The sequence below is a fragment of the Dama dama genome, chromosome 12, assembly GCF_033118175.1.
Source record: "Dama dama isolate Ldn47 chromosome 12, ASM3311817v1, whole genome shotgun sequence".
Taxonomy (NCBI): Eukaryota; Metazoa; Chordata; class Mammalia; order Artiodactyla; family Cervidae; genus Dama; species Dama dama.
Genome location: NC_083692.1, coordinates 28,041,443 through 28,060,031, shown reverse-complemented (window position 1 = coordinate 28,060,031; position 18,589 = coordinate 28,041,443).

The window sequence follows — 18,589 nt, the reverse complement described above, 5'->3', positions numbered from 1 at the left end:
TTCTCCAGGGGATCTTCCCAACCCAGGGATCAAACTCATGTCTCCTGCATTGGCAAGCAGATTCTTCACCACTGAGCTACCAGGGAAAGCCCTTTCTTCCTTTACCCATGTCCTATATCACCAGGCATATTCCTTCTGAACCTAGATTAGATAACTTTTCCTCCAAAAGGCCTTCTTTGACTGTCCAAGACTTAGTGAAGAGCCCTTCCTGTGTCTTCTTCCAATGCCACCATATGCTTTTTCTGCCGTAGCATTTGCTTCACTGTTATTTAAAAAAAAGGTTATAAATACAGTTGAGATCCTAATTATCTTCTCACTAGAGCTGCCACTAACCACTTTGGCATCTTCATGAGAATTAAGAAATCTTCGTTGAACAATCATAGGCCCAAGGCAAGGACATCAATTGCTGAAATTATTGTGATCTGGATTTCTATTTCTAATTATCCCTCTGATGGGTGCCCTCAGTGGAAAGAAGGAGGAAGTCTTTCTACATGAGAGAACTAGGAAAGGGAAATTCACAGTAATAGGAAAGCTTATGATATGTGACTAAAAGTGAATAATTCAGATTTAACAAAGACAAACAGGAGACAGAATTGTAGACATAGATAGGGACTCATTATTAGGGACTTTGGCTTATTCCATAGACAACGAAAGATATGTTTTGAGTAAAAAAGTAACATGGTTTTTTAGGAGAAGGAATCTATATGTAATGGGTACACAAGATGCTTTGGGGACTCATCACAAAAATCTTTTTTGTAACTATGTATTTTGACAGATGTTAACTAGGCTTATTATGGTGACCATTTTACAGTATATGCAAATATCTAACCATTATGTTGTATACCAAAATTAATATAATGTTGTATGTGAGTTATACCTTAATTTTTTTTTTTTTTTTGCTTCGGGGAAAGAGAAGATCAGGATTAGAGAAACAAAATAAGAGACTCCTGCATATGAAGAGATCATACTTTGAAACAGTAAATGTTTTCCTTCAACTTCTGTATTTACTGTTATTCTCTTGCTATCACCCATGTGTATATATATATTTATTTAGCTTTTATTAAGTGCCTATAACATGCAGAACACAAAATAAATTGATTTGTTAATTATTCAATGCTATTGAGAAAAATTTTTAGTATAGACTTAAAGATTTTAATTTCCACCCACAATTCACACCACATACCACTATAAATTCCAAATATACTACTGAGTTAAATACTTTAAAACTGTTAAAAATGGGTTCCTAAGTTATTTCTGAAACATAGGAAATTATAAATAACAAGATAAGCAGGTTTGATTACATCAAACCATATCACCTGCACACACACACAAAGCATAATGGAGATGAGGAATTTGAAAGAATGAAAAATCATTCATGATTAATTTGACTGGGAAATTTTTTCTTCAAAATCTGCTTGGAATGAATACAAATCTATATGTAAAAGATTCCAATGAACAAATAGCCCAATGAATTAATGGATAATAACCATAATTGTAAATTTTTGCATGATTCTCAACCACATCTTGTGAGATTAATAGAACAAGTATAATTATTTCTATTGCTCACATTTTCTAAATGCCCCAAATATATTAAGTGACTTTTAGAAGATCCTCAGCCAGTATGTGGCAAGTCAAAACTCAGCCCAGTTCTTTGGATACTGTGTTCAATATCCTTTCCTCTATGTCACATTGAAATATCAATAATATAGGACAAGGGTATAACCCAAATGAGAAAATACATTTATGAAAACTGCTAAAACTAAACTATGCGTTATTGCTAATGAACTTAAATGACCCAAATATTTAGATATGATTAAATCAATAAGCAAATCACAGTATGTAAATTTAATTGTAAGCAAAATTCCATTAGAATTGACACATTCAAGGACTATGTAGAAATACAGAAAAGATCTTTGAAAACACAGGCCAATGGAAAAACATGTAATGTGAAACATTACATATGCTTTGATTTCTACAATATACATTTTGACTTGTAATCAGGAACATGATAAAAGGCTATAGATTTTATGACTCAGTGGTGATTTACAAGATTGGTGTTTTATTTTTCCTTTTCATATAATAATATTTCATGTTACTACTAACTTTGATGTTTCTATTCAATGTTCACTGTCAGTTGTTAATAGATCATTTAAAACCAAAGCCAAAACCTGCCTGAAAGAAATGATACACACACACATAAAATGTCTAGGGAATAAGTATAAAGCAACTTATTTCCAAAAATAAAAAGCTATATTGAGGTATAATTGACATACAATAAACTATACATATTTAAAAAGCTAAATTTTAAAAAAAGCTAAATTTATTGACTTTTGACATTTAGTTGTTCACAGTCACATCTGATTATTTGTAACCCCATGAATGCAGTACACCAGGCTTCTCTGTCCATCACCAAGTCCTGGAGCTTGGTCAAACTCATGTCCATTGTGTTCGTGTTGCCATCTAACCATCTCATCCTCTGTCATCCCCTTCTCCTCCAGCATTCAATATTTCCAAACATCAGGGTCTTTTTAATGAGTCAGTTCTTAGCATCCGGTGGCCAAAGCATTGGAACTTCAGTTTCAGTATCAGTCCTTCCAATGAATATTCAGGGTTGATTTCCTTTAGGATGGACTGGTTTGATCTCCTTGCTTGAGAGTCCAAGGGACTCTCAAGAGTCTTCTCCAGCACCACATTTTGAGAGCATCAGTTCTTCTGTGCTCAGCCTTCTTTATGGTCCAACTCTCACATCTGTACATGACTACTAGAAAAAACATAGGTTTGACTCTATGGACCTTTTTCAGCAAAGTGATGTCTCTGCTTTTTAATACACTGTCTAGGTTTGTCATTACTTTTCTTCCAAGGAGCAAAGTGAAAGTTGCTTAGTCATGTCCAACTCTTTGTGACCCTATGGACTTACAGTACATGGAATTCTCCAGGCCAGAATAGCCTTTCCCTTCTCCAGGGGATCTTCCCAACCCGGTGATTGAACCCAGCTCTCTCTCATTGCAGGCAGATTCTTTACCAGCTGAGCCACAAGGGAAGCCCTCCAAGGAGCAAGTGTCTTTTAATTTCATGGCTGCAGTGACCATCCACAGTGATTTTGGAGCCCAGGAAAATAAAGTCTATCACTGTTTCCATTGTTTCCCCATCTATTTGCCATGAAGTGATGAGACCGGATGCCATGATCTTAGTTTTTGAAAGTTGAGCTTTAAGCCAACTTTTGTTAAACCATCACCACAACTGAAAAGTTTCCTGATGCCCCTTGGCAATCCATGCCTCCTTCGTGGTCCATAGGCAACCTCTGACCTGCTTTCTTTCACTATAGTTTCCATTTTCTAGAATGGTATGTAAATGAAATGATGCCATAGGTACTCTTTTTTTGTTGTTTGTCTTCTTTCACTCAGGATAATTACTTTGAAATTCAGGTACATTTTTGTGGATGTGACTAGAAAGATGATTTCCATGTACACTAAAGTCTGATAGCTATAGTCAAAGGGCATTAATAATGATGAAAACATAATTTCCTTCTGGCATTTGCAGAATTTGTTGACGGAGGCACAGTGGTATTTTTCAATTTTTCTCTTACCAAGAGACAGTCAGAGGGAATGATCCCCAGTTGGAAAGTGGGGTGGGGACTCTGGATCCAACGCTGCCTGCAGTTCTTGGGGTTCAGCTCAAGTTTTGATAATGCAGTTTTCTTATCTGTGAAATGAAGTTAGACTGACTCCTTTTGGTGAATAGGAACCACTTTTTTTTCCCCCTAAGCTGTTAACATCTCTAAACTTGAGAGAACAAGAGGATTAAATGGGGAAATATACAGGAAATGCCAAAAAGGCAGACTAGGGAGGGGGCTGAGTGGTGAAAGAAGCCAGTGAACAGATGTTTTCTTTTCTTTAGGTCAGAAGCTTAGTAACCTTACAGACACTGATCTATTTGCTGTTTAGTAACCCTCCATTTGCTGAGAAGGCAGGCTGAGGAAGTTGTTTTGCTGTCAGACAGAACTGGACTGGAATCTCACCCAAGCCCATGTTGCTTCCCTTCTCATAGCGAATCAGAAAAACGAAAACAAAGAAAAACAGGCATTCAGACATCTGATAGATTGTTCTGAAGATCAAATGAGACAGCATTTAATAAACAAAAAACTTCACCTGTAAAATGAAGACCATTTTAAATGGAAGTAATGAAGTTCAGAGCTCTCAATATTTCAGGAATATTTGGTAGCAACAAAAAATCCAGGTCCATCTAGCTAGAAAACCAAAGGAAATGGAGAGAATCCCTGGGCAGAATCCCTTCTGTAGGTCTCTCCACAGTGCTCCCCTTGAGGAACCTGTATTCTGCAGACAGACTCTCTCCATCTAGTGAAGTAACTATCCACATCGCAACAGCCTTTTGTTCAGTGATACGTTGAAACTAGCTTCTACTGGCTTGTGAGAGCCCACTTTTATATTTTCAGGAATCTAGTGAGTCAATGGTTAATCACTAACAAAAAGTAAATTATAGTGATTTGCAATTAAATAACATATTAAAAAGGAAGGCAATCGATATTCAAAACTCCTTGCTTACTAATTGTGTAACTACATTTTAGTATTATCTCTGCTGTTAAGGCTATTGATTTCTGATAAATCTGTATAGTGGAAATCCACTATACTGGCATGCTACAGCACATTAATTTCCAACCTCCATATTCAGTGATGTCATATTGGAACCTTGAAGTCAGCCATTGATCTCAGCTAATGCTACAAATCAGGATTTGATTTACTGTTTGTTGATTATCTAGACTTCAGAAAATGATGGGGAAGATGCAGATTATGAATAACGAGGATTAAATTTAAGTGTTTGTGTCTATAGCTGTTACATTGTAAATACTAATAAGCAAATATTCTTCCAGTATTCAAAAACTATTACCCAGTTCAGTAAAGAAGTCACTCACATCATTAACATGAATGTAAATTCTAGCACATATCTTCATTGTTTCATTTATATCACTAAGATAAATGAAAATACCAACTAATGATTATGTTGGAACTACATAATCCTCAATGACAACCACAGGCTGACGACAGACTTAAGAATCAAGCAAAACTCAGTGAAAGTATCCTGTGAGATTCAATGGACTACATGAAATTCACAATAAACAGTACTGAATATTTTACTATTGCTTAAAATTTGTGCTATATACCTCTTATATCAGTGGACTTTATAATAAATTTAAATATATGCATATATATACATTTCTTGGAAGTCAGCCAGAGATAGCCATTAAACATTTCAGTTCAGTTCAGTTCAGTTCACTCAGTCTTGTCTGACTCTTTGCGACCCCATGAATCGCAGCACGCCCAGCCTCCCTGTCCATCACCAACTCCCAGAATTTACTCATACTCATGTCCATCAAGTCGGTGATGCCATCCAGCCATCTTATCCTCTGTCGTCCCCTTCTCCTCCTGCCCCCAATTCCTCCCAGCATCAGGGTCTTTTCCAATGAGTCAACTCTACCTGCATGCTAATATCCAGACTCACCAATTCTGAGTTTAGTAGTCCCAGCTTAAATAGAAAGCTCTCTTTTCACTATCTAAGCATCTGTCCAACTGGGTAACACATCTACACGTCTGTGCTTGCACCAAGGATGGTTGCACAGTGTACATAGTATAGGAACTGATTTAACATGGGGCAAATGCCAGGCAATACCATGTTTGATAATGTCTCTGACTACAGAGACAGGTACAGTTCCCCAAAAGGAACAAAGATACTGGACTAACAAAACCAGCAGATGCCCATTACAGTAGGTCTTCCTTAAATAGTAACTCACTATCATGTAAAGCAGCTCTGGCCTTTTAATCTCAGGAAAGAAAATTAGTGACAGTTTATTCATGCAGTAGCACATCTGACACTCTAAGATTAAATAACCTGCAACATATTTAAATATTCTCCTTTCCCTAAGTCGCCAATAGGTTTTCAGCCACCAGTTGTTTATGATTTATTCTTTCCTCTAACCAGCATTTCTTGACCTTCTGCTCTTTAAGAACTGGGTTAGGTACTCTAGAACTACTTAAGTTTACTCTAAATTTGATAAATGGCAGTTTTGCTTGATCACAAGCCCATCTGTTGTGTCTCAAACATCCTGTTCTGAATATGGTATCACTTCTTTAAAAAACAGTTTATGCCACCTCAGCTTCAGTAGACTAATTGAACCAAACATGTTCAAAGAGGCAAACTCTAAGAATAAATCCCCAAATGTCAGTGCTGTCTAGGAGGAATGAAGAAACATATGGGATCCCAGTCATTCTTCAAATTATTCCTGCTAAGGTGTCTGAGGGGGCTGGGCTCTAGAGAGAAGCTTTATGCCTTCCAGAAAAGTCATATGGTCATGTAATTCTAATTGTAACCTTGAAAAAAATAATAAATTGTGCACTTGGAAATCATTGCAAAAATACTCTTATCACAAAGGGCCATCACATTACATCCTATTTGCAGTTCAAAGCACTGTTAGAGCCTTAAAAATGCACAAGAAATGTCCTCCTATTGTAAGAACATCCTTTGCATGTGAACATAATGAATGCCATCCACCCTATACCTCATCTTTGGGGAGATCAGGCCAATGTCTTCTCTGGAGATGACTATAGTGTTCTTTGAAAATGCATCTTACTTACTTCCAAAAGAGAACAAATGGCTCTTATGCTAGAAAGAAATAGATCTAAGTGGCTCAGATGTGTAAACTAGAGGCAGTTAAAAAAGAGTTTTTGTTTAAAGGATATAGGCCAAAAAGAAAACATAAGCTCAGGAAGTTAAAGCAATCAACTCAGCTCAAATCAAGAGAGAAAAAACAGCCTGAAACAGTTGACGCAACTCTGCAGACATAGGACAGAATCTGTGTCATGGGCTAGTGGAATGGGAGAAAGGAGCTGGGACAGAGGAGCTAGAGCAGGCAGGGTGGGGAGGCTTGAGTGCCAGCTATATGTGAGGCTCTGCTTTAGCTACTTGTCGTAGGAAATCAGTAATCTTCTCTTCAAGATAGGTATTATATACCCCCAAATGACAGATGGTGAAACGAAGGCTCAGAGAAGTCAATAACTTGTCTCAGATTACACAGCTAAAAAGTGTTAGAACCAGAATTCAAATTTAGAACTCTGGTTCCAAACCCCTCTTCCTACAGTTTGGTTCCAATGAAACTGGACAGCAAGCAAATGCAAATCCTAATATCCAAAGGGACAGTGATGAGCTTGATTCCAGTGTAGGCTGTCGTTTATACCTGGGAGTGAAGCACAGCAGAAAGCTCTAGACAGTGGCAATATTTTCAGTCAGGTCATGAAACAGGCAGGAAGAGTAGAAGGACAAGTAGAAGAGAATATTCTATCTGATTCAGGATCTTAGATGCAGGATCTTAGCCAATGGCTAGGGATGGACGTGGGAACAAGTCCAGGTCCAGGGAGAGAGCCTGGTATGGCTATACAGGCTTACTTTATTGTGCTTCACAGATATTGCTTTTTTTTTTTTAAACAAATTGAAGGTTTGTGGCAACCCTGCATTGAGCAAGTCCACTGGCATCGTTTTTCTAACAGCATTTGCTCACATCATGTCTGTGTGCCACATTCTGGTAATTTGTGCAATATTTCAGACTTTTTCATTATTATTATATTTGTTGCAGTGATCTATGATCAGTGATCTTTGATGTTACTGTTGTAATTGTTTTGGGAAGCCACAAACTATGCCCACATAAGACAGTGAACTTAATTGATAAATGTGTGTGCTCTGATTGGTCCACTGACAGACAATACCCTATCTCTCTCCCTCTCCTGGAGCCTCTCTATCCCCTCTTTAAACAACAATGTTTAAATTAGACCAACTAATAACCTCACAATGGCCTCTAAGGGTTCAAATGAAGAGTTGCACATCTCTCACTTTAAATCAAAAGCTAGACATGATTCAGTTTAGTGAGGAAGGCATGTCAAAAGCTAAAACAGGTCAAAAACTAGGCCTCTTGTACCAGTTAGCCAAGAAGTGAATACAAAAGAAAAGTTCTTGAAGGAAATGAGAAGCACTACTCTAGTGGACTCAAATGATAAGAGTGAAATAGCCTTACTGCTAATATGGAGAAGGTTCTTGTGATCTGAACAGAGGCTCAAACCAGCCACAACATGTCCTTAAGTCAAAGCCTAAGCCAGAGCAAGGCCTCAACCCTCTTCAATTCTGTGAAAGCTGAGACTGATGAGGAAGCTGTAGCAGAAAAGTTTGAAGCTAGAAGAGGTTGATTTAAAAAGGTTTAAGGAAAGCAATCATCTCCATAACATAAAAGTACATAGTAGAGCAGCTGATGTAGAAACCACAGAAAGTTATCCAGAAGATCTTGTTAAGATAATTAATGAAGGTCACTACACTAAACAATAGATTTCCAATGTAGATGAAACAGCATTCTACTGGAAGAAGAGGCCATCAAGGACTTTCACAGATAGAGAGGAGAACTTAATGCCTGGCTTCAAATCTTCAAAAGAAAGCTGACTGTCTTGTTGGGGGCTAATACAGCTGGGGACTTGAAGTTGAAACCAGTGTTCATTTGCTATTCTGAAAATCCTAACACCCCTAAGAATTCTAGGAAATCGACTCTGCCTGTGCCTGTAAAATGGAACAACAAAGTCTAGATAACAGAACATATACTGTTTATAACATGGTTTACTGAATATATGAAGCCCAATTTTGAGACCTACTGCTCAGAAAAAAATATATTCCTTTCAAAACATTGATAATACACTTGATCACCCAAGAACTCTGATGGAGGTGTACAATAAAACTAATGCTATTTTCATGCCTGCTAACACAAATCCATCCTGCAGTTTATGGTCTTGGAGTAATTTTGATCTTCAAGTATTCTCATTTAAGAACTACAGTTTGTAAGGCTTTAACTGCCAAACTCTCCAAGCCAGGCTTCAATAATACATGAACCATGAACTTCCAGATGTTCAAGCTGGTTTTAGAAAAGGCAGAGGAACCAGAGATCAAATTGCCAACATCTGCTGGATCATCAAAAAAGCAAAAGAGTTCCAGAAAGACATCTATTTCTGCTTTATTGACTATGCCAAAGCTTTTGACTGTGTGGATCACAATAAGCTGTGGAAAATTCTGAAAGAGATGGGAATACCAGACCATCTGACCTGCCTCTTGAGAAATCTGTATGCAGGTCAGGAAGCAACAGTTAGAACTGGACATGGAACAACAGACTGGTTCCAAATAGGAAAAGGAGTACATCAAGCCTGGATATTGTCACCATGCTTATTCAATTTATATGCAGAGTACATCATGAGAAACGCTGGGCTGGATGAAGCACAAGCTGGAATCAAGATTGCCAGGAGAAATATCAATAACCTCAGATATGCAGATGACACCACCCTTATGGCAGAAAGTGAAGAAGAACTAAAGACCTTCTTGATGAAAGTGAAAGAGGAGAGTCAAAAAGTTAGCTTAAAGCTCAACATGCAGAAAACTAAGACCATGGCATGCGGTCCCATCACTTCACGGCAAATAGATGGGGAAACAGTGGAAACAGTGGCAGATTTATTTTTCTGGCCTCCAAAATCACTGCAGATGGTTACTGCAGCCATGAAATTAAAAGATGCTTACTCCTTGGAAGAAAAGTTATGACCAACCTAGACAGCATATTAAAAAGCAGAGACATTACTTTGCCCAACAAAGGTCTGTCTAGTCAAAGCTATGGTTTTTCCAGTAGTCATGTATGGATGTGAGAGTTGGACTATAAAGAAAGCTGAGCCCTGAAGAATTGATGCTTTTGAACTGTGGTGTTGGAGAAGACTCTTGAGAGTCCCTTGGACTGCAAGAATATCCAACCAGTCCATCCTAAAGGAAATCAGTCCTAAATGTTCATTGGAAGGACTATTGTTGAGGCTGAAACTTCAATACTTTGGCCACCTGATGCGAAGAGCTGACTCATTTGAAAAGACCCTGATGCTGGGAAAGATTGAAGGCGAGAGAAGAAGGGGACGACAGAGGATGAGATAGTTGGATGGCATCACCAACTCAATGGACATGAGTTTGAGTAAACTCCAGGAGTTGTTGATGGACAGGAAGGCCTGGCGTGCTGCAGTCCTTGGGGTCGCAAAGAATCAGACACAACTGAGTGACTGAACTGAACTGAACTAAACTGCCATATATGGTGATTTCTCTGATGGATCTGGGCAAAGTACATTGAAAACCTTCTGGAAATGATTCACCATTCTAGATGGAATCAGGAATATTTGTGATTCATGGGAAGAGGTAAAAATATCAACATTAATAGGAGTCTGGAAGAAGTTAATTCTAACCCTCACAGATGACTTTGAAGGGTTTAATACTTCAATAGAAAAAAAAAAACTGAAGATATGGTGTATATATCAAGAGAACTAGAATTAGAAATGAAGTCTGAAGATATGACTGACTTGTGGCAATCTTACTATAAACCTTTAATAGATGAAGAGTTACTTCATATGGATGAGCAAAGGAAGTGATTTCTTGAAATGGAATCTACTCTTGGTGAAGATGCTATGAAGAGTTTTTAAATGAATGCAAAGGATTTAGAATACTACATAAACTTTGTCAATAAAGCAGTGTCAGGGTTTGAGAGGATAGACTCTAATTTCGAGAGTTCTGCTGTGGGTGAAGTGCTATCAAATAGTACTGCATGCTGTAGAGAAACCATTCATGAAAGGCAGAGCCAGTCAATGCAGAAGTTTTATTACTGTCTTAGTTCAAGAAATTGCCACTGCCACCCCAACCTTTAGCAACCTGATCAGTCAGCAGCCATCAACATTGAGACAAAACCCTCCACCAGCAAAAAGATTACAATCTGCTGAAGGCTTCGATGATTATTCAAATTTTAAGAAATGAAGTCTTTTTAACTAAGGTATAAACTTTTTATACATAATCCTTTTTCATACTTAATAGACTACAGTATAGTGTAAATATAACTTTTATATACCCTGAGAGTTCAAAAAATTCCTGTCACTGGCTTTATTGTGAGATTCACTTTATTGTAGTGGTCTGAAACCAAACCTGCAGTATCTCCAAGGTATGCTTGTCCTCAAGGAACTGTCAATCCTAGTTGGCAACTGAAATTCAAACTCAAACTGGAGGTAGAAGCCCCATCATATGGAACAGCTGCCTGGGGGAAGAGGATGGGATGAAAGTTGCAGCTAAATACACCACAAGATCCTAGCACCCCAGTCACTGTACCTTGGACTTTGGCAGCAAAATCACATCTGATGGGGACATACCTCCTTAGGTCCTGAGATGGCATCAGCCTTTGAGTGGAGTCAAGCCTGCAGACTGAAGGTCTTCAGCACTGGTATCCGAGCATGGCTCCTAGTAGAGGAGAGAGAGATTGAGTAAGAAGACCAAAAAAGAAGTGAAACATTTGTAAACGCCAAAAAAGTTCTAAGAAAGGAAAAAACAAAAGATGGAGATCAAAGAGAGACATAAAGGGAAAAGGGACATTCTTTAGATTAAATGTTTATAGGAGGTCTCTTTGTGAAGGTCATGTTTAAGCTGCAAACTAAGGGGAAGGAGAGAACATAGGCCAAATGGAGCAGAAAGAAGAGCAGCCCAGGCAGAGGGGAAAGTGCTCGTAACAGGCTGCAAGTGCCGCTAAGGGTGGATGTTAAAGAAACCATAAGAAAGGGAGGCTCCGGTGGGGTAGCGCAGGGGAGAGGAAAGAAAAGTGATGCTGGACATAACCAACGCAATATCATTCAGTTTGTAGACCAAGGTAAGGAGTTAGAACTTTTCCCTGCAAAGTACAAAGAGGAACCATCAAGGCATTTATAAGTGGGATGCAGCATGATCACTCTGCAGCAGGAAGAAACAGGAGAGAGTGTGGGACCAACGAGAAGGCTGTTACCATCATCTAGGCAAGAGGTGAGTATCCTGCTGCAAAATGGACAGTGGAGATAGGAAGAAGAGGACAGGGTGCAGATAAAACTAGAAGATCAAATCAACAAGGACTTATGGATGAAATGCCTGTGGGAAGAAAGGACAAGGGAAAAGTAAGGGATAAATTTGTTCCTGCCATCGGCAGCTGGGTGAACAATGGCGCTATTGGCTGAGATGGGAAAGTTCTATTAGTGAAAGACATGTTTCAGAACAGAAATCAGAAGATACATTTTGGACACCTTGAATCTGATATATCCAAAGTGGAAATGTCAAGGAAGGCACTTGATAGTTGACTGTGGAGCTCACAGGAAAGGTTTTGACTCCTGGGAGCAGATGATGTTGTTTAATCGCTAAGTCACGTCTGATTCTTTTGTAGCCCCATGGACTGTAGCCCACCAGGCTCCTCTGTCTATGGGATTTCCCAGCCAAGAATACTGAAGTGGGTTGCCATTTCCTTCTCTAGGGGATCTTCCTGACCCGTGATTGAACCTGCATCGCCTTCATTGTCAGGTGGATTCATTACCACTAAGCCACCAGAGAAGTTCTGGGAGCAGATGGAACTATCCCAGAAGGAAATTCTACAAGGATTTCCTCTTAAGGTATCTACATTACCTCTGTGTCTACATTACCAGTTCCATAATTGCACACATATGTTACAGAGTATGTTGTTTTATACCTTACATGTCTTAGTAAATTAAAAAATTGGAAGTAGAAAGAGGTACAATAAGAAAAGAACCACAACAAAAAGACTAAATTCTCACAGCACTAGTCATATTAGGAAAACACTAGAAAAACCTAATTACCATCAGTAGGCACTAGGCTAAATAAGTTATTGCACATTCCTTAAATGAAATATAATTCAGCCACTTGAAATTACTACCATAAATCTATATTTATTTTCTAATATGGAAGATATACAAATTGTGTTATACAGAAAAGGCATATTATAAAAACAAGAGTATATAAGTCATGTCATGTATTTGTTAGAGATAATTTAATAACGATATGGATATAACCGCCCCAAAGCCTTGAGAAATATATGTTCCAAAATTTAAATAGTTACTTTGGGTGTTGAAATTCTGGGTGAGTTCTACTTTCTTCTTCATACTTTAATACATTACCAGGTTATACTTTACAATGAATACACATTTCTATATGTATATGCTTTACATCCTTATAGTCAAAGAACAAAACAGTCATTTTTATTTAGGGAAAATGAAATAAACGACAGTCTGGAAACTTCAGGTGGAAACTGGAAAGAGCCAGGCTGGCAGCCAGCTGCTCTGCCACTGCCGTGATCAAAATACAGTTTGTGTTTATTCAACAGACACTTCCCATGCACCTATTCTGAGCCAGACTCCACCATATTTTGTGACCTCAATAAACTCACAAGGAAACAACCTGGCTTTAGATACACAGTTGTAGAAGATTGTATTATTTTGCTAGGGTAACAAAATGCCACAGACGGTGTGGCTTAAACAATAGGAATTAACCTGCTCTGAGTTCTGGAGACTGGAAGTCCAAGAGCAAGGGATCAGTTGGCAGGCTGGGTCTCTTCTGAGGCCTCTCTCCTTGGTTTGCAGACGGCCACCTTCTCTCTGTGCCATCACATAGTTTTTCCTTTGTGCTGGGGCATCCCTTGCATCTCTGTGTTCAAATTTCCTCTTCTTATATGTCAGATCGTATTAGGGCCCATGTTTAGGACCTCATTTTAACTTTATCACCTTTTAAAGACCCTATCTCTAAATGCAATCATATTCTGAGGTATTGGATGTTATGACTTTCACATATGAGTTGTAAAGAATCTACCTGCAGTGCAGGAGACCCCGGTTCAATTCCTGGGTTGGGAAGATCCCTAGAGAAGGGATAGGCTACCCACTCCAGGGTTCTTGGGCTTTCCTTATGGCTCAGTTAGTAAAAAATCTGCCTGCAATGTGGGTGACCTGGGTTCCATCCCTGGGTTGGGAAGATCCCCTGGAGAAGGGAACAGACACGCACTCCAGTATTCTGGCCTGGAGAATTCCATGGACTGTATAGTCGGGGTCTCAAAGAGTCGGACACAACTGAGTGACTTCCACTTGGGGTGATGCAATTCAGCCCATAACAAGGATCCACAAAATTAAAATGTCAGTTTTAAGAATGCTATTTATTTTGTGATTCACTCTGATGTCTTTTAAATTTTCTTCGTAAAATCTGGACCAGATACTTAGAAATATCTTACAAAATAATAATAATCAGATAAAGAAAATTATTCTGTCTTCTTATAAAATGATTGAAAGTGTGTTAGTCACTCAGTCATGTCTGACTCTCTGTGACCCCATGGACTATAGCCCTCCAGGCTCCTCTGTCCATGGAATTCTCTGGGCAAGAACACTGGAGTGGGTTGCCATTCCCTTCTCCAGGGGATCTTCCCAACCTAGGGATCGAGCCCAGGTCTCCTGCACTGCAAGTAGCTTCTATACCATCTGAGCCACCAGGGAAGACCTATAAAATGATTAGATACTATTAATATATGACACATTCACCTTTATGTTTTAGGTTTAAGATGTATAAAAATTTACAAGACAAAGAAATTTGACAAAAGTGGAGGTTGCCTGGGAAAAGGCATGATATGCTGATAATTTTCTATATTTTGATAGGTATTTGCATCACACAGAGGTTTGCATTTGTCAAGACAATAAATATACACTTAAGATTTGTGCATTTCTTTGTAATATGTATATTTTACTGTAAATGAAAATAACTGTAAATAAATACTACAGACTATATGCTGATGTCTGCAGTTAACTTTGAAAAAAAGAAATTTGACAAAGAAGCTTTCATTCTGGAACCTATGAAACCTAGAATAGAAGTATTCAGAATAAAATTTCCAGTGAGTGAGATTATGTCTATTAACACAATAGATTTTTATAAACTGTTAATAACTCTTCAATTCACTTTGTTTTATATGCACTGAGGAGAATCAGACTGAAATAAAATCAAGAATTTAAAAGCTAGAACCACCTCTAAGAGTTAAAAAATATTTTTCTATATGTCATGTTCATCAAACCAGTCCATCCTAAAGGAAATCAGTCCTGAATATTCATGGGAAGGACTGATGCTGAAGCTGAAGCTCCAATACTTTGGCCACCTGATGCAAAGAACCAACTCATTGGAAAAGATCCTGATGCTGGGAAAGATTGAGGGCAGGAGAAGAAAGGGGTAAAGAGGATGAGACGGTTGGATGGTGTCACCGACTCAATGGACATAAGTTTAAGCAAAGTCCAGGAGATAGTAAAGGACAAGGAAGCCTAGCCTGCTGCAGTTCCTGGGGTTGCAAAGAACCAGAAATGACTTAGCAACCGAACAATAGCCAAGTCATGTTCAAAAAATCAACTCACTTTGTTTAGGAATCCTCAAAATCCATTTTGCCTTAAACAATGCCAAATGAAAGGAAAAGAAAGCACCTCTTCATTGGAGAAAAGAGGGTTTCCCAAGAGATTTAACTGAGCAAACACCAAACGTATTATAGCTGCCCATGGTAACAAAAATCAAATGAAAGACAAATAAATTACAAGCAAAGTCACACCTTCTCAGCAATATCCAAGTTAATGCTATCAACATATGCAACTGAGAACACTTGAAAAAAAGGCTATTCCATTCCTACCTCCTCTGTATTCTCTTTTGTGCAAGATTCTACCCATGAAAAAGGAAGGGAGCAGGGATGCCAAAAAAAATAGCGGCATTTACCACCACAGTGCTGGGTATAGAGTAGATTATCAGTACGTGTGTAGGGGATGTTTGTTTGCTCCTTCTGTGAAATATATTCCCCTATTGCCCCCTCTCCCTTCTCAATTGTACCCAAGGTACCTTTGGTAGCATCCATCTCCCAATTTCAGTCATATGGTGTAGACTGCACGACCAACTCTGGGAAAGAAGTCTATATTGCTTAGGTCAGTCAGCATTTCCTATCTACCATTACTGTTTTTAAAATGAGCACATTACTTAGTCAGAACCAAAGAGATGTGAAAAGACTTTATTGAACACTCCTGGGAAGAAGCAGCTTTCTCTCTCTCTCCTAGTCAGTGGATTATGAAGCCTAGAATTAAAGCAGTGATTTCTGGTACCTAGAAGAGCCTGGGGCTATAATGAGTCAACAAACGGAGCTTCCAACTGACATGTGCATCCTTGGCATCTAGATCTGATTATTACGTCAGGGTGACATATAATTCCTTTAATTTTTTAAGCTCTTTTGAATAATGATTTTTGTCACTTGCAACCAAAAGATCTCTAATTTAAGTGGGAAAAAAAATGAATGAAAGAAGTGATAAGCCAGGCATCCAGCCCTAGCAGGTATATGGGGAAAGATTGCCGTAGGCATATTCTATATGCATGCACTATGGACAAGATTGCAATCTGTTACTCAAAAAGGGAAAAATTGCTCACAATTTCCCCCACAAGATAAAATTAAGATAAATCTACCCAATAGTCCTAATTCCCACCTCTAACCTTGGATGGTGAGTTTTTGACAACATGTAGAAGATTTAGGTATGACCAATCTAGACAGCATATTAAAAAGCAGAGACATTACTTTGCCATCAGGTCTGTCTAATCAAGGCTATGGTTTTTCCAGTAGTCATGTATGGATATGAGAGTAGGACTATAAAGAAAGTTGAATGCTGAAGAATTGATGCTTTTGAACTATTGTGTTAGAGAAGATTCTTGAGAGTCCCTTGGACTGCAAGGGGATCCAACCAGTCCATCATAAAGGAAATCAGTCCTGAATATTCATTGGAAGGACTGATGTTAAAGCTGAAACTCCAATAGTTTGGCCACGTGATGCAAAGAACTGACTCATCTGAAAAGACCCTGATGCGGACAACAGAGGATGAGATGGTTGGATGGCATCACTGACTCGGTGGACATGAGTTTGAGTAAACTCCAGGAGTTGGTGATGGACAGGGAGGCTTGCCATGCTGCAGTCCATGGGGTCTCCAAGAGTTGGACACGACTGAACTGAACTGAGACGATTCAATTTATAAAATCCCAGTAGCAAATATCCAATTCCAACATAACTTTTTTCTTCACATTTCATCATCAGTTGCTATATTTGATCCTTTTGACATAATCGAGCACATATTTTGGAAATGTTGGAGATGAAACTACTTCATCTATCTATTAGAAGAAAAATACATGCTAAATTCTGTTAGGAACTTTATGTACATAATCTCATTAAATTACACAATAACCCTGTGGGAAAGATTGTAACAGCCTCATGTTAATTAATAAAAAGAAGGTTCAGAGAGGATATGGAGCATGCCTAGGTTTACACACAGGTCACAGAACCGAGATTCCAGCCCAAGTCTAATGATTAAAACTGCACATCTGAATTATACATTAAATAAAAATAATTTTTGCATGTCACTGTGATATGCAATGATGGGAATGCAAAAGACAATTTTTACAAGGTTCTGCCTTCAAACAATGCAGTCTCACTGAGGAAAATACACAATACACAAAAACTGCTTTTACAGGGACTTCTCCGGTGGTCCAGTGGTTAAGAATCTGCTTTCCAATGCAGAGAACATGGATTTGATCCCTGGTCAAGGAACTAAGATCCCACATAGCACAGGGTAGCTAAGCCAGTGTCTTCTAGAGCCTGCCTGCCACAACAAAAGATCCTACAAGCTGCACTAAGACCCGATGCAGCCAAATAAATAAATATTTTTTTTAAAAAAACCTGCTTTTACAGAGCAACGAACAAAGTAGGACAGGAATATAGAAGTTAGAGTGTACGAGTGAAAGAAAAGTTTCATAAAGCAGGTTGATCCTGGGACTCAAAGAATGAATAAGTAAAGAAGAGAAAAAAGAAATGTCAAAGCAAAAACCACAGCACTGAAAAGAAATAAAGAGAGAGAGAAAGAAAGGTGGGGTTGGAGGAGGGAGGGAGGGAGGGAGTAGAGAAGAAGAAAAGGAGAGAAGGAAAGAGGGAAGGAGCGAAATAGAGCCTGGAGTGTTCGAGACACCAAAGACTGGCTATAGCAAAAGACTCAGGGGCAGGGTGTGGTCAGAGAAAAGAGGAATACAAAATGAAACTGGAGAGGTCTGCTACGTAATGGAGAGAAGTGGGGAAAATATTGATATTAATATACATCTTGCCTCTTTTTAAATAGGTATGGGGCCTGGGGTGAGCCAAAATTTGACTTTTAGCAGTGTTATCATTTTTGCTTTTGTTTCTTAAGAGAAATCAGTCTGACAGTGAGATAGGAGCAAGAAACCATGATTTAAGTGAAAACCATGGTGCAATAGAAACCACTAGGCTCTCTACGCTATGGTCTCTACCCTATGGTCTATCTATCTAACACACTGCCAGTGAAGAGAGAAGATGCTTGTGTCTGCAAAGAAGAGACGGTAGACGATCACATTATATGTGTAATCTGCTTTAAAACCTGGAAAGCCAACGGCACACTTTTGTGAAATATTGTTGAAGTGGGAAGTTTCAAAGAATATTCAACAATTACTGGAAACTTTCAAATGCAAGGATTTCTGTCAACCATAAAAGTGTCTACCTTCTGATGCATGAGGTAGAAAGATAATGACTCATTTTACTTAATTGAAGTAGAAAGCGTCAGGTGTTAATCCACCCATGTAGGCTAAGCTTTAAAAAATTATAACAGCATAACAGCTGCTGAGTGGAAAG